Source organism: Poecilia formosa, unplaced genomic scaffold (assembly GCF_000485575.1).
Source record: "Poecilia formosa unplaced genomic scaffold, Poecilia_formosa-5.1.2 Scaffold4, whole genome shotgun sequence".
NCBI classification, from domain to species: Eukaryota; Metazoa; Chordata; class Actinopteri; order Cyprinodontiformes; family Poeciliidae; genus Poecilia; species Poecilia formosa.
The window spans coordinates 3,911,957-3,922,610 of record NW_006799943.1 but is presented as its reverse complement, the minus strand read 5'-3'; the positions used below and the strand labels follow the sequence as shown (position 1 = coordinate 3,922,610).

General features: G+C 37.4%; 1 protein-coding gene across 1 annotated transcript in view; it reads right to left on the bottom strand.

Moving 5' to 3' along the window:
• Nucleotides 1-10,654, bottom strand: part of rab26 (RAB26, member RAS oncogene family) — a 93,332-nt gene that overhangs the window by 20,170 nt on the left and 62,508 nt on the right. The gene's annotated exons all lie outside the window — the stretch shown is intronic.

Here is a 10,654-nt window from a genome sequence, read left to right as displayed (position 1 = left end):
GGTAATTAGCTGTGTGCTAACTCTCTGCCATGCTGCCTGATCTGGACTGTTTTGAGGATCTTCGTTAAATTCATCATTTTCTTCTACAACCTGGGTCTCTGCGTCTCTCCTCACCACCTCTCACCCACCGCACCTGACATTGATCCCTATTTCAGAAAGTAAAACTCATACAGATTCGTCACACACTGACATTTCTTTCTTCTAATTCTGATCACTATGACTTACCGATAAAAAAACTAAATTCAATCAGAGCAGGCTGGAAACAACCATTTACAAAAGTCAATTTTCTGAGGCTCAAGTAATATAAAAAACAGAAGGAAGTACGATTTCAAAAGTAAAACTGTGTACCACTTCAAAGTAAATGTGCATTTCTGTGCATGAAGTAAAATTATGGAATAGTTTGGATGAGGAGTAGGAAAAAAATCCTCTACTGTAAATCCATTTAAAACATTTACAAGAAAAAATTACTAAATCTAATATATTTTTGAGTTAAAGAGGAGAATGATATACTGTTTGAAGTTTCTATGGTTAATTTCATGTATACAGCCCTGAAAATGTGCTTTGTACTTAGGGACAGGTTTGTAGAATATTGTGCTTCTCCCTGCTTCCTTTTCATAAGTGTATTAGTTAATTAATGATGAAATTTGTTAAGTCGAGTGAATAAACTGACTGACTGAAGAAGACATACATGTGGGAGAGGTTTAGTTTGGAATTAAATTGTGTAATAAAATATTAATCCTCAAAAGGAAATGACATCAGGAAAATAGAGAAATTCATTCAAAATAAGAAGAGTTGACAAAAAGAGGTGATGTTGAATTCTCCAGATACTGCTGTGAATGCACTGGGACTCTGAGTTTTTAGATTTAAATACATTTTGTGAGCTGCAGGGGCCAAACCGATGCTTCATGCTCTGCATCACTTCCTGCAGACTCCAACCAGCATGCTGCTCTCTGTCTGCAGTCTGAAAGCCAAGTGAGGAGGTTCTGCTGTTCAGTCAAGATCCTACAGCTCTGTCACTTCTCATTGTTGGCACTTCAAGGACTAATTTACTTCCCAGACACCTTAATCACCATGACAATCATGTGAAGAAATAGTTTCAAATTTCTCCTCCTTCCTTTTTCGTTTGGCTCCTGCTACTTAACCTGCCAAGGAGCTCAATCTTTTCCCAGGTGTCTGTGGGATCATTTTAAAAGCTCAGTCAGCTGCACTTGCATGCTAAATAATAATATAAAAGAAGTATTTCTGCCATGATTACAAATGAGAACAGATGTTAGAAAGTGCCACAAGTACCGCCAGCAATCACTGAGAAGCAGCACAGCATCCTAACAATGTAAAAAGAGAAAAGGGGCCAGTAGAAAATCTTAAGCCGCCACTGATTGTTTCATCTTGACATCCAGCAGAGATGTTTCTACTGTTTCCTGATTCCTTCCATGTCTATTTTAATTCCAAATTAAAATAAAATCAGAATATAAAATTACACATTTGAACAAAATTGATCAGTGTCAGGTTAACGTATAAACTCCCAGTTAAGGATTCTCAATTTTGTTTTGTTAAAACTACAAACTTTAATATATTTTGAAGCTGTAGTATGCAACTTTTATTAAAATAAATAAATAAATATTTGTTGAAACTGTCACAATGTTGACACTATGTTATGAGACAGATAATCTGTGAGAACAATGAGTAGAAAATGTTAAAGTGCTCTTCTGCCTTCTCCCAGTGCTAATTAGAAATAACCAATCAGAGCCAGGAGGTGGGTCTAAGCGCTGTCAATCACCCTCCGTGTGACCTGCTCATTTCCTCCCTGATGTGTCTGCTGTGTTTTTCATGTTTTCTCACTAATGTTCCCTGACCAACATTTAATGTCTTAATAGAACGGCAAGTATTTATAACGAGAATATTCTCTTTTTGTTACTTCTGAAGGCAACTGGATTGAACAGGATTTTCTTTATCAAGGTTATCAAGGTAAGAGGAGCAGAATACAAATGCTGGCTGTATCTCTTTTCCATTAAGCATTAATTCTGCAAACTAAACATCATAATGGGTTAAAGTGTTAAGTTGCATTTTTTCCTGGCGTTTTAATGTGAAACAAGAAGCAAAAATACCACATAAATTCACAGATCGTAAAAACACTGTAAAATGCATTTCATCTGTTATTTCCTTAAATTTATTTGTACATTTAGAATCATGCTGACAGCAACTGAGCCACTGTCTTGCTATGTTTTATTTCTTTTTTAAATGCAGGCTGCAGTGACAGGCACTGACAGCAAAAATCGCTATTTTTCTTATGCCGTGACACCTGGAAAAGAAGGACTGCATGACATGTCACATAGTGTGAAGCCACATTTCGGGTCACCAGCATGCATATGTGGGGAAAACAGGGCAAGCTTCCACCTCTGATGTCTCGCCTGAGAATAACACTATTTTTTAAAATGAATAAACTTGTTTATTCCATTGTTCTGACTTCAGACACCTGGATTCCTCTGTATCAGGGGTTCTCATACTTAATGTTCAAACTTCTAATCTTATTTCTAGATATGATCTAAGGTACATAACAAGAAAATACATTTTGATTTGACTGAATCTGCTTACAAAGCAATAGATGGATGGCTTAATGTGTACATTTAACAGTGAAGCATAATGGCAGCTTCAATTGGATAAAAAATGGAAACTTAAAACATTACAAATGTAACGTCTCATACCTCCACATAAAGTGGCTTTCTTTAAACACAAGAATAAAAAAGTATAAAGAGTATAAAGTGCAAAAACAGGAAAACTTTCCATGAGGCACTGACTGCCTTTGTTAAGCTAATGCTAATTTGCTAACGCTAATGAGCTTTTAAATGGACTGCTCAATGTGCTGATGGCAGAGAAACAATTTACCATTCCAGGAAAACGTTTAATCAGCCGTCTTGGTTTCAACGCTAACTAGCCTCAGCATTCACGGCAGGCTGTTTTTTGGAGCTAGCTGTAGCGTAAAATGGCAAGTTGCTGAGGCTAGTTAGCAATTAATTCAACGCGCTTATGGCGGAGAAATACATTTCTGTTTAAGGAAACCTTTTTGTCTGCCATCGTCAGTGCCAATGCTAACTAGCCTGAGCATTCACGGCAGGCTTGGTGGTGTGGAGCTAGCTGCAGCGTAGCGGAGCGCCAGGAGGAGGATGTGAACAGTAGCAGGTAGGAGGCAGAGGAGCCTGATGTTTTCACAAATGATCCATCTCATGTTATACTATCACAACATAGTGACAGTTTTAGCAAATATTTCTAAGTTACATAAGGTATAGAGCTGTCTATTTTCATAAGCAAGATTAACCATGAAGCTGAAGTGAATCTATTCTAGAAATTTTCCTGCGAATTGATTTCAAGTAAATAACCGAAACTTCCGAAAAAGTGTGAGTGAGCTGGACAGATGGAGTCCGAGAAGAAATAACGAGACGAGACATAAAGAGGGACAGGAGGAAATCTTCTTCCACCCAGCGGGGTGAGCAGCACGGGCTGAACAGGCTGAACACACCGACGCTTATTAGTTTGCATGAGCGCGGGACGGCACATCATGTGAGCATTGTCAGAATTTGTTTACCCAATATGTGCATGAGTTTGCATATGTGGGTGTTCAAACTTCTCTGCTTGGTTTGGCAGCACAGTCAAGAAAAGGCAGGGAAAAAAACACAAGGTTATCATCAAGACTAGACACTCTGAACCTGATCCCACCTCATTATCCCTGCTACAGCTCGCCGAGAGGCTTCTGTGAAATGCTCAACATTTCTAGCCGCAGGGTTTTGATTTTAGACATTCATATAAGTTCCTCTATAGGTGACGTATGTCAAAATGCTGCAGAAATGTCAGTACAGGTTCTTCTGAAACATTCGTCACATGTTTCTTCATCATAATGTAGCAGTCTGGTCTAAGAGTAATTCGACATTTAATCCTACATTTTAATAACACAGTGTGTTTAGGACTATTTCGTACAGATGGTCAATATTAATACTTCACACAGTGACAATGAAGTTTTGATATTGATTGCATCAAGTTTTTTTTTTTTCTTTTTCTGGATTCTAGTACGCCTCGTTTAAGAATGTTTTATTAGCCATTATCAGCAAACTCGTGGGATTTATGTCAACTTCGTTCAATTTATTCGATTACCTCCATTTTAGAAATTATATTTTATCAGGGATTAGGGTTTGCAGAAATTGGGATTTAAACTTTTTAAATTAAAATTTTCTCTCAAAATACAGCTGTTTTGAAGGATTCAACTGAGAATACATTGTTCATAATTGAAGCAAACTGGGAATGAAGCTATTAAAGTTTCTCCTGGCAGGCTAGAAAAATGAATTAACAATGGGCTTATAAAACCCTTTCCCAGCTTAATCGTCTATTCTTTGTACTTTACATAACGATGGGACACAGGCTGGCCTTTTCATGCTGCTTCCATCCGCCACTGATAAGCCAGCTAACAGTGGGGACGGCTTTTTAGGAAAAAAAACACATGAAAAAAAACACTGTGGTTACCATGGAGGCGAAGGGCAGGGAGCTTCAAGGAAAAAGCAGCACAGGCAGAAGAAAACGAGACAGATTTAAAATCGTAATATAAGACATAAATTTACTGAAATGGCAAACAAAACATATGAAACTTTGACAATAATTTAATTATTACTATAGCCGGAAATATATGGGCCGCTGCTTGTAAAGTTACACAGAAAAAAAAGAACAGCAACATTTGTTTTTTTTTTATTTTATTTTTTTTGTTGGGGGGGGCGGGGGTTAGGATGTCATGGAGAAAAAGATGTGGGTTTTCATTTTCAAAATTATATTGAATGTATAGTTCAAAATTATACATTTATTTCACAAGCTAAATATTTAGTTTACAAATTAAATAGTTAGCTACCAAGTGTTATATTCAGCTAGTAGGATAAATATTTAAGTTACAAATTAAACAAGTACTTAGTTTGTGAACTAAATATTTAATATAGTTGTGAATATTTAGTTCACAAACTAAATATTTAGATCTAAATTAAATATTTATTTTAACTAAATATTTTTCTCCAAACAAAATATTAAATTTTCCAAACTAAACATTTAATTCTCAGGCAAAAAATTTATTTCCAAACTAAATATTTTGCTCAAAACTAAATATTTAGCAAGCAGGCTAAACACATGGCTGGTTACCAAATTATTTAGGTTGTTAGCTAAATATTTTGCTTGCAACTAATTGCTTAGGTCGATGCTAAATATTTAGCTAATATGCTAATTAGCTCATTACTCTAATTAGCTGCGAGCTAATTAGCTCAAAGTGAAAGCTGGATTTTGCAGACTTCTGTATGAACTTTACTGGACACCATATTATTTTTCTCTCTCTAAATAAACCAGAATATTATTGTTTATTTTTAATTGTGCAACTTGGTCTGCCATTTTTTTCTTTTTCTTCCCCCCCTCCATTCTGCGTAAACATTTATCCAGTCGTGTGCCAGCAGACACCAGGTGTACATCTCATTGATTTCTACTCTGTTGATAAGGGAATGTCTCAGAAAAACAAATCTTTCCTGCTGCAGGAAGGTTTTCATTGATTTAAAGATTTAGTGATCTGCCTCCCCTCGTGGCCTTTGAGCGGGAGCATGTTGGTCAATAGAAGCCCCGCTGTATGTTTGTGCTTCCTGCCGCACTTCTTGAGTTTTTTTTTTTTTCTTTTTTTGGCATTTAAGCAGAAATCCTAACCCATCAGGGTGTCCAGGTGCCGTGGCAGCAGCTGTACGGCCTCGATACGGGGGCCTTAAAACCTTCAGCTTGCTGAAATGTTACTGCTCCACACGGCTGATGATGATGTGTCTTTTAGAGATTAGGCAGCAGCCTGAGGTGATGTTATTTGGCTGCTTCCAGCACTTTCTACTCAGTGATTTGTTTCATTTGTTCTGATTATTCAAATTAAGCTGCAGATGGCTGTAATTACACCAAAAGACCAAACAAGCTCGGAACATTTTAGCATAATTTGAATTGAAAACTGGACACACCCACCATTGTGGGAGACAATAACGCTCCAATTAAATGTCAGCAGGGATGGCAGAAAAAAGAAGGTATTACTCAAGAAGTAGTTGGCATGACGACAATCACAGGACGACAGTAAGTTATCAATTAAGTCCCTGATGTGGATGGGTGTAATTATAGCTTTTATATTCTGAAAGACAAACATGATTTTTGCCTGTGTATCATTAAACTACTTGAAAGCACATTAGCATTAGCAGGTTTCGAGGTTTCAGCTATGGAGACAAATAAAACATTGTACACAGCTGTGTGATGATGATAATAATGCTTTCACTCTTAATTAAACTGAAATGTGTCAGTTTAACAAACGATCGTATGTAACTATTCAAGCATGTGCTGAAAAGCATGGAGTCACTATGACAACGGTGAAATCAGGTAACAATCACCTTTAATCAAATTTACCTATGTACATTTAGACGCATGCAGTTCAAGTGTGATGTCATCAGTTTGTGGAGATTTTCAGAATAAAACAAAGCTAAAGATGGAGAACACTGGACAGGAAGCAACAAAGCTAAAGATATTACAGCTCTGTTTTATCCCACACGTGTGGGAGATTTTAGTTTTACATTAATACTGTCTGTTCTCTTGGGAGCAGAGAACACTGGACAGGAAGCAACAAAGCTGACTGTGCCAACAGACTAGATGATAGTTTTTATCTTGCTTTAGCATGAGCATTTATTGATCAAACAGAAACAAGGACTGTACCATTAGATGATGCAGTATCACACCGTAAATAACAAAAAAAAAGGGGAATCCCACAAGGTTCAGTGTTGGGACACCAACTTTTTAGTTTAAGTCTAGAAGTCATTGAAGTGTCGGGATACAATCTACATTTCAACAGATGCTATTTTTTGTGACTGAAAAATTATTGTAGAAATATTGTTAAACCTCAAAAATGTCATTTTTCCACTTTAATGAAACAACATTTATTATCTTCGGTGACCATAAAAGGAAACATTTACTATGGGAGTTGATTAAATCCCAATATAAAATGTACCTGAACTTGTCTTAAAAGTATTTATACAATGAAAAGTATGCAAAAATATTGCAAACTTCAATAAAACTAAAAGTGTTTTGAACATAACATCTTATTTTTTGTGCCGTCTGTTTTTGACTTTCTATATAAGGATTTTGGCAACACTAGTGTGACCAATTCTAAACCTTTGCTTTACTAAACAAAGCAGTATGAATATTACATAATGTTTGCCATTACATTTTTTATATCGGGTGACAAATCTAGCCACCAAGTTTGTGCTTGTGAAAGTCTCCTAGTTTGGTTACAACAGGATTTCTGGAGAACAAAAAAGTGCAATTCCATAACATTTTAAATGATAATATGCAAGGTTAACATTAGCAGTCAGTGATTGTAAATGTTTATCCTTAGTATTTATCTGTGGAATAATCCCCAGCGTCAAAGAAAATGTACTTGAAAAGAGTCTCAGACAAATGCAAAGAGCCCAAAACATTTTACAATCTGCATAAAACCTATTCAAATGTTACAAAAAATAAGACGCACTTAAGCAAATGCAAAAAGTTGCAATTAGACGACCTTATGGAGCTAAGTGGTTTGAGATGCAGCATAAGTGATAAAAGCAGCAAAGAAAGGCGGATAGAAGAGGGCCTTGTTGGCAGCAGTGAAAAGAAGAGCGAGAGAGAAAAGGAAAGCCTGGGTGCCAGAGTGAGACAGTGGGAGATGGACAGCAGCGCGCCCAACTCCTTTATCTCGCCATCATTTCGCTGCCCTTCAGCCTCCACCTCCAGCCTCAGCTGCTAATGGATTCACACTATAGGAGACAGCCTTGTGCAGCGGCCTTGGAAAGCTGTGTAGTCGAAATGAGTTTAAAATAAACTCATCTGTTAATCTGCTTGGTGCAAGGTTCTGTCCCTGCTGAGGCACACTGGAATATTTCTCTCTAACAAGCAAAGAATTAGCATGAATTTTGCATTAGCTTAGCATGCGAGAGTAAAAGCCGCACGTTTTAATGGCATCCATACACAGTATGTTTAAACTGTGATGTAGTTATGTATGCAGAAGTAAAAAGTGGTAGAATAATGTCTGCTTAAAAGCGCTGATGATTACAATTGTGTTATTTTTAACATTTTAATTTTAATACATGGACACGACTATTGGAAAGTTAGAGAAGTGAGTCTTAAGAGTCAGTCAGGTTTTTCATGAGCTCACGTCAATGATTCACTCAGTTTACTTTACCCAGAGATATTTCAAAATAGAAGGATGAGGAAGTTGGTTGGTCAGCTTTTTGAGAGTCTACCATCAGCACAAAGCAAAATATAGAACATTAAATCATGCAGTTTAGTTTTTATGTCTATTACACATGTTCTTTTGCTTTTCAGCTTTTGTAAAGTGACCATATAAAATGCTAGTATTGGCTGGTTAATGAGTCAGGCTGTAATAATTTTATTTATTTATTTTTTTACTTTTTGTCTAATTCAGTTAGTTTTAGTTTGTTTTTAGAGTGGTTTTGGTGGTTTTTATTATTTATTAAATAGTTTTAGTTTTTCCAGACTGCTTAATTTTTTGGTGGAAATTTCAAAAAAGGTCCAAGTATCGTATTGTGATGATGTATACACTGGTTGGGTAGTGAATACTCAACAGAAGATACCATTTACAAAAGTGTACAGAGATGTGTTGACAACAACCTGGAGCCAAACTTCACCATCACTCTGCTGTCCTTCTCCATAAAGACATCTTCTATAATGTACCTCAAATCTGTTTCCAAGCTCTGTGTTGAACAGGTGTTGTCTCCGACCGCCCCAAAAACAAAAACAGCCTGGTCAACAATCACACACACACAGACACACACTCACACACGCACATCCACTGTTCATCAGCCTCCTACTGGGTTTGCATCTGCTCTGGCCATTGGGGCTGTTTTGTCCTGATGATGGGAACTAAACACACTCACTGCCTAACAGTGGAAACCTCAATGTGGAGCAGAGTCGATGCGTCTCACTGAAGATGTATCAGAGCTGTTTGCTGACATGAGGGAGAAAAAAGGATTAGTCTGCTGAAGGGAAGTAAATGAAAACTGAAGCGAAGCTGCTTCTCAAATTTGAATTATGATGGATTAAATTTGCTTCACATGCTTGCTTTTCATCCCAGAATTTAATCCATGGTTCAAAGGAACGCTTTCCCGCGTATGTGTTCTCTGGTTGTTGCAGAAATCATGCACACAACAGATCTGGCTCCATCTGAGGGTGGCAAGAGGAACAGCACTGTGGACAGGAAGCCATGAGTTTGTCATAAACCTTATGTGGAACAAAGCAAACATGTGGAACATGTTTGTAATATTACACTTATTGCACTTATATATTTTATATTTAATATTACACTTTAGCTTAATGCTAAATTCAAAATGGATTGGAAAATTAACAAGCACCATCATTCTGAACACATCTGGTTGGGTAAATGTGGTGGCGGTATCATGCTGTGGGAACAGGAAAGCTGGCTGGAGTGGATGGAAAGATGGAGGGAACTAAATTAATAGCAATCCTTTGCTAAATAGTTGAGATCAAACCAGAGCCACTTGTTGGAATGGCCCAGTCAAAGTCCAGACCTAAGCTGAACTGATGATCTGAGGCAAAAGATGGAAATAACTGATGATCCCCATCCAATCTGACTGAGCGGGAGATATTTTGTAGAAAATAGGATTTTTTTGGTGCTTTTTTTCTTTGTCCTATCACATAAAATCCCAATAACATACTCTGAGGTTTGGAGTTAGGTTCGACAAAGTCTGACTAAAGCTTTCGCAATAAATCAATCACAAGATAAACTAAAATGTTTCATAATTTCCATTGTGATGATGAATAGTTATTGAAGGACAGTTTTGTTTATAGACTTCATAATCCATTTCATTTATGGGTTCAGTTGTAAGTGGCTGTATTTCAGTTTTATTCATTGTTTTTTTAGACATTGTGAAAATCTAAAATGCCTTAAAGTTCCAGTGGTATGTGTTCTTAACAAAATTAAAGTTCAATGATCTTTGAGACGGTAAGCTTTATCGTCATATTTCTTGAAAATGGTCTTAAAACAATATTATCGTTTATCGCAATTAATTCTGGGACAATTTATCGGGAGCAAAATTTGCTATGGTGACGGGTGTGAATGTAAAAAAGTTCAGGCATGTAAGCACATACTGTATAACAAGCATCCATGGACACTGCGGTCACACACACACACACACACACACACGCACACACACACACACTTATTTACATGTGAGGCTCTCCTACAATGACCATGTCCTGCTCTCATCTCTGCTCCGTGTTCATCAAAGGAGAGAAACGCGCCGAGCAGAGAGGAGAGCAGCACCAAATGGGACAGGAAATGGCTGCAGAATAACGGAGGAGAAGACTTCACACACCAGAGATTGGAACTACAAAGAGATCTGTCTATTAGAGGCAGCGCACGCTCTTATCTGCGCGGCCCATGCTGCTCGCCTTCGTCACCTCCCTCATTTGCTGCCGTTGTTGTGATCCTCACTCAGTGGCCTTGTTGTTCATTATCTGATGCTGGTGGGGGAGTTTCAGCGCGCTTGCAAACGGCTCAGGGGGGAAAAAAAGCTGTTGCACTTTAAAATATGTTGGTTGTAAATTATAC